The sequence below is a fragment of the Triticum dicoccoides genome, chromosome 1B (genome assembly GCF_002162155.2).
Source record: "Triticum dicoccoides isolate Atlit2015 ecotype Zavitan chromosome 1B, WEW_v2.0, whole genome shotgun sequence".
Lineage (NCBI taxonomy): Eukaryota > Viridiplantae > Streptophyta > Magnoliopsida > Poales > Poaceae > Triticum > Triticum dicoccoides.
Genome location: NC_041381.1, coordinates 294,945,205 through 294,965,320, shown reverse-complemented (window position 1 = coordinate 294,965,320; position 20,116 = coordinate 294,945,205).

The window sequence follows — 20,116 nt, the reverse complement described above, 5'->3', positions numbered from 1 at the left end:
GGCTGGCCAGGCCGACCAGGCACCAGCAGCAGGCCGCTCCGCGGGTGCCGCGTCATCGCATAGGAGAGTGCGCGGGCCACGCACATGCAGTCCAGGACAGCGACAAGCGCCCATGCGAGCATGCAACCGACAGCAGCAGCATGATGTTTTGCGGACAAAAATACCGCGGCCCAGGTGTCGGTGTCAAAACCGGTGGATCTCGGGTAGGGGGTCCCGACCTATGGATCTAGGATCAATGGGGAACAAGGGACGAAGAACACGGTGTTTACCCAGGTTCGGGCCCTCTTGAAGAGGTAAAACCCTACGTCCTACTTCATTGTATTTGATGTGTATGATACGGTTACATAGTCGATCTACCTCGAGATCAGGCGAGCTAAACCCTAGGTTGATGGGGTGTTGGATGCTGCTCTCCCCCTAAAGACTAAAACCCCTTGGTTTATATAGACACCAGTAGGGTTAGGGTTACATGCGATCGGTTACAATGAAGGAAAGATCGTGCCTAATCTTGACTTGGGGGACACACCAACACTTCGAAGATCTATTCGGCCATGGATCCGTGCTCTAGCTTGACCCCTTAGTAGCCCATTAGTCCGGTCCACATGTAATGGGCCGACGTCCCGGGGACCCCTTAATCCAGGACTCCCTCAGTAGCTCCCGAACTAGTCTCCAACACCGGGGATTGCCATCTGGCGTCTTCAAATCTTCGGCTTGTGAGGTGAGTTCTTCACCCTTTCTTGCACCGTTCGGAGCAGTGTCCTCTTACCGAATACTATCCGGAATCCGGATTAGAGTCGGAGGATCGCCGCCCAGCGCGACCCGTGTTAATTCTGCACTCGTGCCTGACCGGCTTCAACAACTCGGAGTCCGAAGACATCATTAGATCACGATGGGACCATCCGAGTTTAATGCTCACCTCGGGGCAAGGGACAACTTTGACTGTCGTGCACCTTTTTAGAAGGCGAATGGCCCAATGCCACCTTTTTCGCAAAGTCGTCTTTTCAGCTTTAGCGAAACAGTTATTTACAGATCCAAAGGCACGGTGGACGGCTGACCCATCCTCTTAACAAAAACCAGCGCCAGAAATTTTTTAGGCACCATGGTCGACATTCTAGGTTCATCTTCACGCCCTCACGGCCTCTCCTCGGTGATTGGACGAGCTGTTCAGTCTCATGCCTTCGGCTGAGCAATCTGCAGACGCAAGGCTATCTTCCTGCGGCGGATCTCGTTTCTGTGCACGCCGGATTAATCACTGTCGATGACCAAGCACTCGTCGAGAGCTCCCTTGCTCCAAGCAAGGAAGAGAGGGTATGTTTAGTGCCTTTCCTTCTACGAGGCCTAGGCTTTCCCATTCACCCTTTCTTGCAGGGTTTATTAGAGTTCTACGAGATCCAGCTCCACAACCTCACCCCAGGATCCATATTGCATATTTCTAGCTTCATGGCACTTTGCGAGATATTCTTGAGTTGCGAGGCCCATTTTGATCTGTGGAGAAAATATTTTGTCTCATACCTCGTACCCGGAGAGGGTCCATATTTGAAGTAGGCGGAGCTGAAGTGTGGCGGATAGACGGGACAGGGTATCCCACTGGAACCCCACGAAAAGATCTCGAGGAATGGACCTCGGAGTGGTCTTATATTGAAGGCGTTCCCCTCTCAGACCCAATCCAGAGGGGGCTGCCCAAATACTCAAGCGCCCCGCTAAACAAGCGGTTCAACTGGCGACCCAAGGGCCTTTCCCGACCGGACAAGGCAGAGGTGCACCTTTTGGCCACTAAAATCTGGCTGTTGGCCCATAGTAAACTGACTATGATCGAAGTGATAGCCGTCGCCATAGCCTGATGTGTACAACCCCTTCAGCAGAGGGGGCATCCTTTATGGTGCTACAGCGGGACCAGCGACACAACCTGCTACAAGCGACAAGGGCCGCACAATCAGGTGGCTATGACCAAAATATTAGCTGAACTCTTCAAAGGAGAGGAGGAGGATTTTGCCAAATTGAGTATCCAGGAGGGCTGCTCCGACTACAACCCAACAGACTGGGTAAGCTTTAGTCCTTTGTCTTTAGTTCAGAGATTACGTCCGAACTCTTATCGGATGTACCTTTTTTCTTAAATAGGGTTGGAGGTGTCAGGTCGAGTCTGTCCATTGCCACTCCCTCAATCAGAGAATCATTCCTGTGATGACGACCCGGGGTATCATGACGACTCAGAGACGTCGATCGATTTTCAAGATGGGGTCTTCTACCAGGAAAGCCTTGACGGCACCAAGGTTGACTTGACGGGCAACCACCCTGGGGATCTTCCCTCCTCCACTGTAAGTGAAAGGAAGGCCTCTTCCCGAATAGGGCGCTCACCTCGCCCATCCTGAATGTGCTGACTTCTGCTCCCAAGGGTCGCCGTACTGTGCGCCGAACAATCGCGGGAGGAGCATGGAATACGCCGTCCTTGGCCCGCCATGGGGCATCCAAACGGAAGGCCACTGTCGGATCGGGGGCAACCGTACCCCGGCTCAAAGGTATTGTGTTCGGAGTTGTCGAGAGAGTTATTCTCGCCGTTTTTTGACATTTGCTTGGTTTTGCAGAAGAAAAACATTGCCGCGTCAATCCGAAGACACCCTGGATGTACCGAAGCACTATTCCAATCCCGGGTCTTCGGCGTAGGCCGGGGGCCATGCGGGACATGCAGCGCCAAGCATACCTCCAGAGGATCCGAACGATGTCTCGGTTACCAATTCCGAAGTCGAGAGTGTGATGGATCACTGATGTCTACTACGCAACCTTCTTCTCGTAGACTCGTGTCGGGCCTCCAAGCACAGAGTTTTGTAGGATAGTAGCAAATTTCCCTCAAGTGGATGACCGGTTTATCAATCCGTCTGAGGCGTAGGATGAACATGGTCTCTCTCAAACAACCATGTCACCAAATAACAAAGAGTCTCTTGTGTCCCCAACACACCCAATAAATTGGTAAATTGTATAGGTGCACTAGTTCGGTGAAAAGATGGTGATACAAGTGCAATACGAATAGTAGATATAGCTTTTTGTAATCCGAAAATATAAAAACAGCAAGTTAACTAGTAACAAAAGTCAGCAAAAATGGTATCACAATGCTTCGAAACAAGGCTTAGGGTTCATACTTTCACTAGTGCAAGTTCTCTCAACAATGATAACATAATTGGATCATATAACAATCCCTCAACGTGCAACAAAGAATCACTCCAAAGTCACTAATAGCGGAGAATAAACGAATAGATTATTGCAGGGTACGAAACCACCTCAAAGTTATTCTTTCTGATCGATCTATTGGGTTATTCCCATAAGTGTCACAAACAGCCCTAGAGTTCGTACTAAAATGACACCTTAAGACACAAATCAACCAAAACCCTAATGCCACCTAGATACTCCAATGTCACCACAAGTAACTGCGGGTTTGATTATACGATATGCATCACACAATCTCAGATTCATCTATTCAAACCAACACAAAGAACTTCAAAGAGTGCCCCAAAGTTTCTATCAGAGAATCAAGACGAAAACATGTGTCAACCCCCAAGCATAAGTTCACAAGGTCACAGAACCCGCAAGTTGATCACTAATACGTCTGCATTGTATCTACTTTTCCTAACGCTTTCCTCTTGTTTTGGACTCTAATTTGCATGATTTGAACGAAACTAACCCGAACTAACGTTGTTTTCAGCAGAACTACCATGGTGTTGTTTTTGTGCAGAAATAAAAGTTCTCGGAATGGAACGAAACTTTGCGAGGATTTTTTATATAATAAAAGAGTATTTCTGGAGATAAGAACCACCAGATGGGGCACCTAGGTGGGCACAACCCATCAGGGCGCGCCACCCCCTCTAGGTGCGCCCAGGTGGGTTGTCCCCGCCTGGTGGCCCCGCAGACCCTGAAATCAATGCTATAAAATCTTATTTTTATAGAAAAGATAAGGGAGAAAGAATTATCACGTTTCACAAGACGGAGCCGCCGCCATCTCCTATTCTTCATCAGGAGGCCAGATCTGGAGTCCTTTTGGGGCTCCGGAGAGGGGGATCTTCGATCTTTGTCATCATCAACCCTTCTTCATCGCCAATTCCATGATGCTCCCCATTAGGAGTGAGTAATTCCTTCGTAGGCTTGCTGGTCGGTGAGGAGTTGGATGATTCATCATGTAATCGAGTTAGTTTTGTTAGGGCCTGATCCCTAGTATCCACTATGTTCTAAGATTGATGTTGCTATGACTTTACCATGCTTACTGCTTGTCACTTTGGGCCCAGGTGCCATGATTTTAGATCTGAACCATTTATGTTATCACAATTATATCCATGTTCTAGATCCGATTTTGCAAGTTATAGTCACCTACTACGTGTTATGATCCGGCAACCCCGGAGTGACAATAGTCGGGACCACTCCCGGTGATAATTGTAGTTTGAGGATTCATGTATTCACCATGTGCTAATGCTTTGTTCCGGTTCTCTATTAAAAGGAGGCCTTAATATCCCTTAGTTTCCAATAGGACCCCGCTGCCACGGTAGGGTAGGACAAAAGATGTCATGCAAGTTCTTTCCATAAGCATGTATGACTATTTACGAAATACATGCCTACATTATATTTATGAACTGGAGCTAGTGTTGTATCTCCCTAGGTTATGACTATCTCATGATGAATATCATCCAACAAATCGCCGATCCAATGCCTACAATTTTCCTACATATTGTTCTTGCTAAGTTACTACTGTTGTTACCGTTGTTACTGCTACAAAACTACTGCTATCACTATTACCGTTACTATTGCTGTTGCTACTACTATGAAAACTATCATACTACTTTGCTACTGATCACTTTGCTATAGATAATTAATCTCTAGGTGTGGTTGAATTGACAACCCCCTTGTGTCGAGTCTATAAATTTGGGTTGAATAATCTACCCTCGAAAACTGTTGCGATCCCATATACTTGTGAGTTATCAAGACCTTTTTCTGGCGCCTTGCCGGGGAGCATAACTATATTTGTTGAGTCACTTGGGATTATTATCATATTATCACTATGAAGAATCTTACGGATGCTAAGACTAAGATTTTCCCCTCTAAGACGAGGGGAGGTAAGGAACTGCCATCCAGCTCTGCTTTAGATTCACCTTCTGTTATAAGTAAACTTGCAACACCACCACATGCTATTAATTCTGATATGTTGCAAGTTATTGATGATGCTACTTTTGCTATGAATGCTACTCATGATGATGCTAGTACCTTGCTTGATGATAATGTGTCACTAGGTGAATTTCTTGATGAACAAATTGCTAAAGTAAGACAACATGATATTGTTGAAACTGATGATGAGCTTGAAACTAAAAATCTTGAAACAACTACTAGAACTATCCCTCCTAGATATGAATTGCCAAAGGTACTGGAAGGTTATGCTATGAGTGAGGAGGCAACTAGAGATATTCTTGCTTGTAAGGATGGAGATGATCTAGAAAAATTATTATGCAAATATAAAGAAAGATCTTTGAATGCTAGAATGAAATGTGATCCTAAGTTTGCTACTTCACCTATCTTTGTTGATGATAAGGATTATGAATTCTCTATCGATCCAGAGTTAATTACTTCGGTCGAATCTGATCCTTTCCATGGTTATGAAACTGAAGCTGTTGTGGCACATCTTACTAAGTTGAGTGACATAGCCATCCTTTTTGCTCATGATGAGAAGATTCACAATTACTATATTCTCAAGTTATTTCCGTTCTCAATTAAGGGTGATGCTAAAGCTTGGTACAATACTCTTGCTCCTGGTTGTGTGCATAGTCCCCGGGATATGATTTATTACTTCTCTGAAAAATATTTCCCTACTCATAATGTCGGAGTAAATGACCACGGGTAGCCTAACCGGATCCCTTTGGCCCTCAGAAAAAACAATGGGCCGATCGGACCTTGAAGCACCTAAGACACGGAGCCGCCTTCCTCCGGCCGGCTGTCACCTAGGCTGGCTGGCAGAAGGAGGCCCGGCCGAGAAACCACCCTTGGAGGACGCCACGATCGGGCCGACTCCAAGAAGCCGGCCCATGAAGGACCGACTTCCCGAAGGCGGCCCATGAAGGGCCGACTCCCAGAAGCAAGCGGCCGAACGCCGCCTCCAAAGACCATCACCCATAACGGTGATGGGACAGGGCGTGGCTACAGCAAACCCTGCCACCCCCGAATCCCGAAGAATGCATGGCTACAGTACGCCGTACGGGGCAGCCATCCCCCGTCCGGCGTGGCACTGTTGCCATGAGAGTCATGACGCCATCCACGATGGGTCGCCAGTACGGCCCGCCGGCGGCGGGCCCCTTCGGTCAGAGAGACATCCGAAGGCGGCCCGGCCTCCCCCAGCCGGCCCAAGGCCGGGCCGGCTTCCAATAGCTGGCTTGCTCCCCCTCGGAGCGCGCGCCCCATTAAGTGAATAAGACATGGTAAGGCTACTGTGGAAGCCCGCAAGGCGGCGGCATTGTAGCCATGCTTACCACGATGAAGCCCTCGTCATCAGAGGCGAGGCAACAGTAACCAGCCCCCGACAAGACCCCCTGGCGGTGGGGCCGACCTGTCGACCAGCGAGCCGACAGCCGGCGGGACCTACCAGTCGGCGGGCCCCAGAAGCCGGCGGAGAAGGCAGCGGTCACAGACACTGACGGCCTGGGCCCGTGCCCAGGCCGGATTACCATTGTACCACTGGGGGGTAGGCCTATATAAACCCCCCGGGACACCCATGCAAAGGGTTGATCATACAGAATTTAGACACTGCCATAGGGAGAGAAGAGAGCTAGCCTTGCCCTTCTTCATGCTCCCACCGAACAGCTCAAGGAGCATCTTGTAGCTACTTGTTGATCTAGTGATCATGCGGAGACCCCGCAGAGCAGCAGTAGGGGTGTTATCTCCACGGAGAGCCCCGAAGCTGGGTAAGATTTGCCGGCGTGCATGTCTTCGCCTTATCCCGTTTCCAGGCACCTGCGACGTCTTACTGGCTCCCACAATGATAAACCATCCGTTGGCATATGTCGCACCTACCACCCGACATTTGGCGCCCACCATGGGGCCAGGTGCACCGTCGTCCGAAGACCTACTCTGGACGGGAACCCTTTTCCTTCCCAGCGAAAGTAGCCAGCCCGGCATGCCCGATGGCGCTTGCCCCGACGCGCTGCAAAGCGTCAACGACGCCTGCGCGGCGAGCTACCTCGCCGATCTTCTTGGTGAGGTTTGCATCTCCGACGAGCCCGCATCCGACACGGGCACCGGCTGCCTCGAGAACTACCTCGTCAGCCTCCTCGACCAACTTCATGTCTCCGGCAAGCCTATCGCGGACTTGGAGTCGGTCGGCTCCACCGACCCGATGCTTGTTGACTCCGACACGGCATCGCTCGACGCCTTCCCCACCGACGTGATCGTCTTCAACGACCCTCTCCCGCGAGCTGACAATGGCGGCAGCACCGTCACCGAGGTGCTGGTCATCAGCCACGGAGCTGCTTCCGGCGAGAACACCCACAACGCCCTGCAAGCGGTGCTGCAAGACTTGTCCGTCCTCATCCCGGCCGACGCCGACGCCGAGGCGCTGGAGGCTCGCTGCCTTGCCCTTGTCGCGGAGGGCCAGAAGATAAACACCATGAGATGCCTTATGGAAGCCCACCAGCGCGAGGTCGACCGAGCCGCCTTCGCCACGCCGCCTCCAGAAGGGCCAAGCCAAGTCGGCACCGTCAAGCAACGCGGCACATCCATTGCCAGCATGTTGGGTGCGGACCGCCTGATCTACGCCACGCCCCTCGAGAATCTACGCGCCGCCTAGTCGATCGTTGATGAGCTCAACAGACTGGGGGCCGACGAGCTACCCTACATGACCAGACGCATCCAGCAGCTGATCGGCGCGGCCGCAGCACGGCACGAAGCCGGCGTCCGAGCTGGAAGCCCCCCTCGCCGAGAACACGGCGCGACGTCGCGAACACCGACTGCGGGTGGCGCCCGTGTGAGACAAGAGAAGGAGCCGGCTGCTAGCCGCAGCCGGACACGAATCACCATCGAGCACGACGCGGAGGGCCGTCCCCGAGGTGTGGAGAGACGAGGCAACTTGCCCCCACCTCCACCTCGTGGAGAGAAATATCCCACCCCGCCATGTGTCGAGCATCCGACTCTCAGCGGCCGACTTGGTCGCCGCGAAGGAGTCGGCGAGAACGATGCCCGCCATCGGATCGACTGCCTTGCTCGATCCCTGGCCCTGGAAGAAGAAGTCGATGTCGGCCCGCCTTGTTTCGGCCCCCGCATCCGCGACGAGCCCTTTCCCAAAGGGTTCTCGCTCCCAAGAGACACGCCCAAGTATAATAGCTCCGTGAAGCCGGAGGACTGGTTGATCGACTACTCCACTGCGGTTCGCATAGCAAACGGCAACCGGCGCGTTGCCGTGAAATATGTCCCCCTGATGCTCCAAGGCACGGCACGTACCTGGCTCAACAGCCTGAAGCCTTACAGCATCAACAGCTGGCTCGACTTCACAGAAGCCTTCATCCGCAACTTCACCAGCACTTACAAGCGGGCTCCCAAGCCCCGACAGCTCTCCTTGTGCATACAAGGACCCAACGAGTCGACTCGCGATTACCTCACGCGTTGGGCCAAGCTCCAAAACTCCTGCGAAGGGGTGCACGAGGTTCAGGCAATCGAGTACTTCACAGCCGGGTGCCGAGAGGGCACCCTCCTCAAGCACCGACTCCTCTGCGACGAGCCGACTACCCTTGACGAGCTGTTGATCATCGCAGACAAATACGCCACAGCCGACTCCTCCATGAAGACCGAGCTCCGAGTCGACGCCTCTGGGAAAGTGCTTGCGCCGGCTCCCAAGACGCCGGCTGGAGAGTCCACCCGGCACCCGTACCAGAACAACAACAAGCGCAAGGCTCCGATTTCACCTTCCACTAGTCGGCAGGTGGCAACGGTCGAAGAAGAGCAGCCTGAGGGACGACCGGCTCCCAAGAAGCAGAAGGCCGGCAGGCCGGCTTGGCAGCTGGCATTCTCCTACAAGCAGACCCTCGACGCCCCCTGCAAGTTCCACAGCGGCGCGAAGTCATCCAACCATACGACCCGGAAGTGCCATTGGCTCACCTGAATCTCCAAGGGTGAAGGGCTTCTGCCGCCTCCGCCTGCGGGCCAGCCGCCTCTTGCCCCCCAGCAGCCGGCCGCTCGGCCAGCAGTCGGAGCCGTCCACGACGAGTTCCCCGACGAGCATGCCGCCTACGTCGTCTTCACGAGCCAACCAGACGATCGGCAAAGTCGGCGCCGACAACATCAAGAAGTCAACGCGGTCGCCTCCAGTAACCCAGAGTTTATGCATTGGTCGGAGAAGCCCATCAGCTGGAGCCGGGACGACCACCCAGAGGTGATGCCGTCCCCTGGCTCCTATGCCCTTGTTCTGGATGCTACCCTGGCGACGGAGAGGCGCACCGCTCGTTTCTCCCGCGTGCTGATAGACGGCGGGAGCAGTATCAACATACTGTACCGAGACACAATGGAAAAGCTCAACATCAAGCCAAAGCAACTCATGCCAAGCCGGATCGTGTTCCATGGCATCGTACTCGGCCTGTCCTGCTCACCAATCGGCAAGATCAAGATGGATTTTCTCTTTGGAGACAAAGATTGAGGGAGTTCCGGACTAGGGGGTGTCCGGATAGCCGAACTATCATGGTCGGCTGGACTCCAAGATTATCAAGATACAAGATTGAAGACTTCGTCCCGTGTCCGGATGGGACTTTCCTTGGCGTGGAAGGCAAGTTTGGCGATACGGATATGTAGATCTCCTACCATTGTAACCGACTTTGTGTAACCCTAGCCCTCTCCGGTGTCTATATAAACCGGATGGCTTTAGTCCATAGGACGAACAACAATCATACCATAGGCTAGCTTCTAGGGTTTAGCCACCTTGATCTCGTGGTAGATCTACTCTTGTAACACACATCATCAATATTAATCAAGCAGGACGTAGGGTTTTACCTCCATCAAGAGGGCCCGAACCTGGGTAAAACATCGTGTCCCTTGTCTCCTGTTACCATCCGCCTAGACGCACAGTTCGGGACCCCCTACCCGAGATCCGCCGGTTTTGACACCGACATTGGTGCTTTCATTGAGAGTTCCTCTGTGTCGTCACTGATAGGCTCGATAGCTTCTTCGACCATCATCAACGACGCAGTCTAGGGTGAGACCTTTCTCCCCGGACAGATCTTCGTATTCAGTGGCTTTGCACTGCGGGCCAATTCGCTTGGCCATCTGGAGCAGATCGAAAGCGACGCCCCTGGCCGTCAGGTCAGATTTGGAAGTTTGAACTTCACGGCTGACATCCGCGGGGACTTGATCCTCGATGGATTCGAGCCATAGCCGAGCGTGCCACACTGTCACGGCGAGCATGATTTAGCTCTGTAGTCGGACAGTACCCTGGAGGCCGCACTCGAACCCACTCCGATCTTCAATTCGGAGCGGCTGCGCAGATCGAGGATGGATGGCTAGACACCGCCCCGGGGGCTGCAACCTCTACGGCGATAGAGCCGAACACTGACCTTATCCCTCATAAAGCTCGTGACTCCGAGGTGTCGGACTCCTCGCCGGACTTCGAACCTCCCGCGCCCCCTCCGATCGAATCCGATTGGGCGCCGATCATGGAGTTCACCGTAGCGGACATCTTTCAACACTCACCTTTCGGCGACATCTTGAGTTCGCTAAAGTGTCTCTCATTATCAGGAGAGCCCTGGCCGGACTGCGGTCAGGACGGTTGGGATGCGGACGACGAAGAAATTCAAAGCCCACCCACCACCCACTTGGTAGCCGTTGTCGACGATCTAACCGACATGCTAGACTACGACTCTGAAGACATCGACGGTATGGACGACGATGCCGGAGACGACCAAGAACTAGCGCCCACCGGGCACTGGAAATCCACCTCATCATATGACATATACATGGTGGATATCCCAAAAGATGGGAATGGCGAAGGAACAGCGGAGGATGACCCATCCAAGAAACAGCCCAAGCGCCGGCGTCAGCAGCGCCGCTCTAAATCCCGCCACAGCAAGAATGAAGATTCTGGCACCGGAGATAATAATACACCGGATAGTGCCGAAGACAACCCACTCCAGCAAGATCCAGCGCAGGAGGACGGAGACGCCAGCCCTCATGAGAGAGTGGCAGAAGAAGAGGTAGAGGATTATATGCCTCCCTCCGGAGACGAAGCAAGCCTCGACGATGATGAATTCATCATGCCTGAGGATCCCATCGAACAAGAGCGTTTTAAACGCAGGCTTATGGCCACGGCGAACAGCCTCAAGAAAAAGCAGCAACAGCTTAGAGCTGATCAAGATCTGCTAGCCGACAGATGGACTGAAGTCCTCGCGGCCGAAGAGCATGAGCTCGAACGCCCCTCCAAAAGCTACCCTAAACGCAAGCTGCTCCCCCGATTAGAGGAGGAAGCGTATGAACCCGCATCACGAGGAGACAATACGGCTGACCGACCACCCCGTGGTCGCGACAGAGAGGCCTCTAGGCCCTTCACTAGACCCGTACCCCGGCATCGCTCGAAAGCACAAGGCCACAGGGGAATGCTCCGGACTTGCGAGATATATTGGAGGATAAGGCAAGACAATCAAGATCGATCTATGGATCGCGTGGGTGCCCCACGGTGCGTGACAACAACCGTCGCGCCGGACACAGTAAGTCCGGCCGGGCCGAACAAAACAGACAAAGCTCTTTTGAGCTCCCTCGTGATATCGCCCAGTACAGAGGCGCCGCACACCCACTATGCTTCACAGATGAAGTAATGGATCATCAAATCCCCGAAGGGTTTAAACCTGTGAATATCGAATCTTACAATGGCACAACAGACCCCGCGGTTTGGATCGAAGACTATCTTCTTCACATCCACATGGCCCGTGGTGACGATCTTCACGCCATCAAATATCTCCCCTCAAGCTTAAAGGACCAGCCCAGCATTGGCTTAACAGCTTGCCAGCAGAGTCAATTGGGAGTTGGCAAGACCTGGAAGCCGCATTCCTCGACAACTTCCAAGGCACGTATGTGCGACCACCAGACACTGATGACCTAAGCCACATAATTCAGCAGCCAGACGAATCGGCCAGACAATTCTGGACACGGTTCTTAACCAAGAAAAACCAAATCGTCGACTGTCCGGATGCGGAGGCCCTCGCGGCCTTCAAGCATAATATCCGCGATGAGTGGCTTGCCCGGCACCTGGGACAGGAAAAGCCGAAATCCATGGCAGCCCTCACATCACTCATGACCCACTTCTGCGCAGGTGAGGACAGCTGGCTAGCACACAGCAACAACCTTAGCAAAAATTCTGGCAGTCCGGACATCAAGGACCATAGTGGCAGGTCGCGTCGTAACAAAAACAAACGCCGCATTAACGGCGACAATAGTGAGGATATGGCAGTCAATGCCGGATTCAGAGGCTCTAAACCCGGCCAGCGGAAAAAGCCATTCAAAAGAACTGCTCCGGGTCCGTCCAATTTGGACCGAATACTCGACCGCTTGTGCCAGATACACGGCACCCCCGAAAAGCCAGCTAACCACACCAATAGGGACTGTTGGGTATTCAAGCAGGCAGGCAAGTTAATTGCCAAAAAGAATGACAAGGGGCTGCATAGCGATGACGAGGAAGAGACCCGACCGCCGAACAATAGAGGACAGAAGGGTTTCCCCCCACAGGTGCGGACGGTGAACATGATATACACAACGCACATACCTAAAAGGGAGCGGAAGCGTGCGCTAAGGGATGTATACACGATGGAGCCAGTTGCCCCGAAGTTCAATCCATGGTCCTCCTGCCCGATCACTTTTGACCGAAGGGACCACCCCACCAGCATCCGCCACGGCGGATTCGCCGCATTGGTCCTAGACCCAATCGTCGATGGATTTCACCTCACCAGAGTCCTGATGGACGGCGGTAGCAGCCTGAACCTGCTTTATCAGGATACAGTGCGTAAAATGGGCATAGACCCCTCAAGGATTAAACCTACCAAGATGACCTTTAAAGGCGTCATACCAGGTGTAGAAGCCAATTGTACAGGCTTAGTCACACTGGAAGTGGTCTTCGGATCCCTGGATAACTTCCGAAGTGAGGAGTTAATCTTCGACATAGTTCCGTTCCGCAGCGGCTATCACGCCCTGCTCGGACGAACCGCGTTTGCAAAGTTCAACGCGGTGCCGCACTACGCATACCTCAAGCTCAAGATGCCAGGCCCTCGAGGAGTCATCACGGTCAACGGAAATACTGAACGTTCTCTCCGAACGTAGGAACATACAGCGGCTCACGCGACAGAAGTACAATGCAGCCTCTTAAGGCAATTCTCGAGTCCGGCCATTAAGCGGCCGGACACAGCTAAGCGCGCTCGGAGTAACCTACAACAAGACCACCTGGCATGTTCCGAGCACGCGTAGCAGCGCGGCCCCAACCCCGGCCCCTGTAAAACGTCAAAACAGGTCCTTCGCGTACACCATTGCGCTCTGAAGATACCATGGGCATGGGGAGAGGGGCACGACCACGATAAGCCTAGACTGCGGCTCAACCACACTAGGGGCTCTCAAGTGTGTCGTTCTTTTTTCTTTTCTTTTTCCTATTTTATGCACAGGACTCCATTCGTCAGAGGCCCTGTCCGGCAGCAGACCTGCCGAACTAACGATGCAACAGCCAGGGAAGGATAAAAGGCTACAACGAATATCCAGGTGGTCTCCATTACGAGCATTAAATCTGTTCTACGCACCATTCGGCAGCCTACCCCTTGAGGGGGACATGTTTAACAGTCCCATCCCTTGCTTATCGCACCATTTGTATTGTTCTGTACTTACAACACTTTTTCTTAAATAAACAATGCAGCACCTTTTTGCTTATAATTGCATTTCCTTTTTATACATATGTTCATTTACGGCATGTTGCATCCGTACACTTTGGTATGGCTACAATACACCAGGGGATTATGTTTCCCGCATCATGGTGTGATAAATCCGAACACTTTCACAAGTGCGGCACCCCGAACTTATAGCACTATATGCATCGGCTCCGAATCATGTCTTGGGTCAATAGTTGGGTTTGCCCGGCTCCCATGTTTTGGTACCTTACGTTCCGTTGTATCGGCTAAGGTAGCACTAGGAGAACCACTGCGATTGCGCCCCAGTTGAGCTGGGTTAACGCCTCAGTGGAGAAAGCTAAAACTGACCGTCATGATGAGGCGAGAGCCGGTCGCTGTTCGAGAGGTTTTTTGCGAGTCCTTAAAGACTTATGCCGCTTCGAGCGAGGAGCCGGATCTTGTCCGTCCCAGGCGTGGATAGCGCCCCAAATTCGGCCTTCCGAAGACTAGGGGCTTCGCCGAAATTTAAAATTATAGAATTCTATGGCTAAGTGAGAGTGTTCAAGCATTATAAGTCCGGTTGCCTTGTTCGCTGTGTTGAGCGCCTCCCTAGATGGACCCAAAAATGGGAACAAGTGTGCTCAAGTTTATCCCGAACACCGCAGCACTCGTGGCATGGGGGCCAAAGCCGATGACTTGCCATCTCTCAGATTTGATAAACAGCCGCACAGAAGGTAATATTTTAAATTAACAAGCGTTGCTTAGCACATATGAACTAAATTTTCAGCGCACAAGATAACAAAATGCGAGTCTACTAAAAAATTACATCTTTGGAGCACTCCCCCGCAATAGTGCGGGCGCCCTTCAGCACACTCTTATAATACATCTCGGGCGTGCGATGCTCCTTGCCCTCTGGTGGCGGGTCCGTCACAAGCTTCTGGGCATCCATCTTGCCCCAGTGCACCTTTGCGCGGGCAAGGGCCCGACGGGCACCCTCAATACATGCGGAGTGCTTGATGACTTCAACCCACGGGCATGCATCCACCAGCCGCCGCACCAGGCCGAAGTAGCTCCCAGGCATGGCCTCCTTAGGCCACAGCCGAACTATGAGGCCCTTCATGGCCTGTTCGGCCGCCTTGTGGAGCTCGACCAGCTGCTTCAGCTGGTCGCTAAGGGGCACCGAATGTCCGGCCTCAGCATACTGAGACCAGAAGACCTTCTCCGTCGAGCTCCCCTCCTCGGCCCGGTAGAATGCGGCAGCATCGGACACGCTGCGAGGAAGATCTGCGTACGCTCCTAGAGAGCTCCAAATTCGGGTAAGCAACAGGTAATTAACACTCACATGCTTACTTTGCATGAAAAATGCCTTACTCGCTGCTATTTTCTTCACCGCCTCAATCTCCTGGAGGGCCTTGTAGGCTTCGGCCTTAGCGGCTTTGGCACTCTCAAGAGCCGTTGCAAGCTCAGACTCTCGAGTCTTCGAGTCACGCTCCAGGCTCTCATGTTTTTTCATGAGATCCTGGAGCTCTTGTTGTACCTCCGCCACCCGCGCCTCCTGCTTCTCTCGCTCGGGGCGCTCCGCGGCCGCATTGCATTCAGCTACGGCCACCGCCTCTTTCAGGGTCGCCACCTCGTTATTGGCCCCTGCAATACCCACGTTATCCTTGTCATTCTTTTTGCAACCAAAATCCTTTTCTGTAAGGTACAATTTTAGTAAGGTGTTACTCACCTTCCTTGTCCTCGAGCTGCTTCTTGGCACGGCCGAGCTCGTTCTCGGACCGCTCGAGGCTTTCCTTCAACGTATTGACCTCCGCAGTCAGTGCGGCAGAGGTCAGCAGTGCAGCCTGCAATCCCATATTGACATATTTATTATGACTCCTGCGTATATCTTTTTAGATCCTCAGTCTGGCTTTTCTTTCCGAACACCGAACCGAGCATCAGGGGCTACTGTCTATGCGGTACCATTTTATACATATTGAAATTCTTACCTCAAAGCCTGTTAGAAGGCTGCTGCAGGCTTCGGTCAGCCCACTCTTGGCGAGCTGAACCTTTTGAATCACCGCACTCATAACAGTGCGGTGTTCCTCTTTGATGGAAGCGCCGTTGAGCGCCTCCAGAAAATTATCCGACACCTCTGGTTGGACGGAGGCAGCCGGCGTCACGGTCTTGCCCTTCTTGCGAAGGGGTCGACCGCCGGACCCCAGAGCCACTGTGGGTTTCGGGGCCGAGTCCGGTGCAAAGTCCGGGAGGTTGTCCTGTGACACCTCCGGAGCCTCCTCCTCCTGGTGGGTCCCTTCCTGGGATCCCACCTCGGCATCGTCCGTGGCACGGGGGGTGGAGGCAGTCGGAAGAGAATCCATATCCGACGCACCTAAGGACCCGCTCGACGAAGCGGGAAGATCATCCTTGGGCGGACTGCAGGGTTGTATGCGGCATTAGAAAGACATTATGTGGCGAAAAAGAAAAACCTTGAAGTTATTCGGGAGTCCGGATACTTACGATCTCGCCAGGGGCTTGGCCCTTGGAGGCCAGTCCTCGTAGTCGTCACTGGCGTTGGCGGAGCAGTCCGGGGGAAGAGTTTTTCCCTTCTTGGACCCTTCGGCCTCCCTTGTTGGGGAGGCCTTCCTTTTCTTCCCTCCCCCTGCTGGGGGAGAGGCTTTCTTCTTCTCCTCCTCGCCTTCGTGGGAGGAGTCAGCCTCGGATTCATCATTCGATAGCACCTGAAAACGGGAACTCTTCCGAGTCCCCGTGGCCTTCTTCTTGGCCTTCTTCTCCGGCACCACGTGGGGTGCCGGAGCCAGCAGCCCCGTTAGGCGGGCGTCCGCTAGGTCCTCTGGTAATGGGGCCGGACAGATAGTCCGTTCGGCCTTCGTCAGCCAGTCCTGTCAAAGGTAAAGGGAGTTTAGATCCCGCATAGAGTCAAACTATGGAAAACAAGTGGCAAAATCACTTACCTCGTCAGCTGGACGCTGTGAGCGGAATCCGCGATCTTCGGTAGCGGATGCGGGAGCCTCGACGCCCTTGAACAGCACCTTCCAGACATCTTCGTACGTAGTGTTGAAGAGCCCACTCAGAGTCTGGTGCTGCGCTGGATCCAACTCCCACATGTTGAAGCCCCGTCGTTGGCACGGGAGAATCCGGCGGATGAGCATGATCTGGACTACGTTGGCAAGCTTAAGCTTCTTGTCCACCAGCTTTTGGATGCAGGCTTGGAGTCCGGTCAGCTCCTCCGAATCTCCCCAGATCCGGCCACTCTCTTTCCAGGAGGTGAGCCGTGTAGGGATGCCGGATCTGAATTCGGGGGCCGCTGCCCAATCAGGGTCACGCGGCTCAGTGATGTAGAACCACCCCTTGATGGTTTCCACGAAAGTGCCCTCCAGCCACGTAACGTGGGACATCCTGCCCACCATGGCGCCTCCGCACTCCGCTTGGCTGCCCTTCACAACCTTCGGCTTGACACTGAAGGTCTTGAGCCACAAGCCGAAGTGGGGCTGGATGCAGAGGAAGGCCTCGCACACGACGATAAACGCCGAGATGTTGAGGATGAAATTCGGGGCCAGATCATGGAAATCTAGGCCGTAGTAGAACATGAGCCCCTGGACAAAGGGATGAAGTGGGAAGCCCAGTCCGCGGAGGAAATGGGGAAGAAATACTACCCTCTCATGGGGCCTGGGGGTGGGGATGAGCTCTCCCTTGTCGGGGAGCCGGTGCGCGATGTCGCTGGACAAATATCCGGCGTGGCGCAGCTTCTGGATCTGCCCCTCTGTGACGGAGGAGGCCATCCACTTGCCTCCCGCTCCGGACATAGTTGGAGAAGGTTGAGGTGAGAAGTGCGGACTTGGGCGCTGGAGCTCGAGTTCGCGGAGATGGATAAGCCAAGGAGGAAGAAGGCGCAGGTAAAAGGGTTGGATCTTTATCCCCTTATATGGGCGGACAAAAACATGTGTCCCCACCGGCCTGGTAAAACTCGCTTATCTCCCAAGCGTCACAATCAATGGCGCGGTTGGGTTACCCACGTCCGTATTGATGGGAATCCCGGAATAAGGGGAACACGATCTCTGCTTCGACAAGACATGCCAAGGAAACCGCCTCGCTAGATGCGATGAGGTGATACAATAAAAACAATTCGAGTAAAGGCTTGGTAATGGTGTGACGTCACGCCACAAAATACGTCAGCAGATTGAACTTGTGTAATATTATTCTCTCTATGGTGGTGTCAGGACCCCGATCCTAAGTCACACCGATCTAGCATGTAACACATCATATCACTTTGCCGCCTCACGCACGGTATTCCCACGGGTGCCACCTTACCTGGCCCGGGACCGTTTGCGCTTTTGGCTCACGTATATGATAGTGCCGCTAGCATCCATATGACAAAGAACCCGGGCTGACATGGCTAGTCGTGAACCCAAGGTGGCACTAACTTACAGGGACAGGCATCCATGACCCAGCATCGAACGTGTCGGTCATCAGCGAATGAATCCAGGCTGTAGCAACTGGGCTAGCAGGACTCCGGTGAACCGGGCTGTAGCAAGCTAACAGGACTCCGGTATTCATCGCGTGACATTTCCCTGAAGGGACAGACACAGGAACGAAGAAGGACACATGTCGGCCAGCCTAAGTGTTCCGGAGCAGTAGCAAGCTACCATGGCTCAGTGGAAACACTAGGAGACATTTCCCGGTAAGAGAGGCTACTAAGGATAAACAACTAGATAGTCAGATCCCACACATACCAAGCATTTCAAATAACATACACACAATATGCTCGATATGTGCAAATACAACATGGCATCACAACATGACTCTACAACTCAAGTATTTATTCAATAGGCTCCGAGGAGCGAGATATTACAAACAGGGGTCTCATGACCCAACATTCAGAGCATACAAGTCAAAGCACAAGCGGAAGCTATCATGTCTGAGTACAGACATCTATAAATGAAAAAGGCTGAGAAGCCTGACCATCTACCAAATCCTGCCGAGGCACAAGATCGTAGCTGAGGTAACAAGCTAAACGTCGAAGTCCACGCGGTACTACTAGCGAGACTGAAGTCTCTCTGCAAAAACATAAATTAAGCAACGTGAGTACAAATGTACCCAGCAAGACTTACATCAGAACTATCTACATATGCATCATTATCAACAGAGAGGATGGTGGGGTTTAACTGCAGCAAGCCAGCTTTGACTCGGTGGCTAACCTGAACTACGACTGCAAGTAACTCTTTTGAGGTGGCGCACACGAGTCCACATATTCACCATATCAATACACCACTATGGATCCGCTCCCGTCTCCCTACGAGAACGCCATCCATAGCACTCACGCTTATCTTGCATATTTTAGAGTATCCACTTTCACTTGTCTATGAACTGTACAGGCAACCCAGAAGTCCTTTACCGCGGACACGGCTATTCGAATAGATCATATTAACCCTGTAGGGGTGTACTTCTTCACACACGCTCTCGCCACTTATCGCCATGTACACCTCGTGTATCTCGGCAACCTTCAAGTGGAAGCCTGGCGAGTGAGTCGGCCACGACCTGACTAACCACACAAGTCTCTCGTCCAGGTTTATCGCCTATTCGGGTTCCATCCGCAAGGAGATCCGGCCGGGGTGTCGCTCACGGCTCCAAACGATGTGTGCAGGGTTCCCAAGCCCACCATCCGGGTGCTACTTGGTACACCGGGCCACTGTGCCTAGTCTGTCCCAAGCCCACCTGTACCGGGTGCCACTTGGTAGACTACTAACACTACCTACAAACACCAGAAACTAGTTGCAACTCCTGGACAGAGATCATGTTGATTAATAAGTCGAGAGGGGTCGAGTTACCGCAACCCAATGTGTGGTAGTAACTGGTCATGGATCACAAACACAGAACTCAGTTCCTGAAGACGGCTGCAATGAGACAACCCACCATGTACTCCTACATGGCCTCTCACCGCTACCTTTACCAAATCGTGTTCACACACTTAGCTCTCAACGGTAGGACATGTTCACACACCTCTGATTCATCCCCGATGAATCAGACCTGACTCAACTCTAAGCAGTAGCAGGCATGAAAAACAAGCATGAATGAGTAGGCACAACAGGGCTCAAACAACTCCTACTCATGCTAGTGGGTTTCATCTATTTACTGTGGCAATGACAGGTCATGCAAAGGATAAAGGGGTTCAGCTACCGCAACAAGTAACAGATGAATTGGTGTTGTCCTAATGCAGTAAAAGAGAGCAGGAGCGAGAGAGTAGGGTTGTATCGGAATGAACA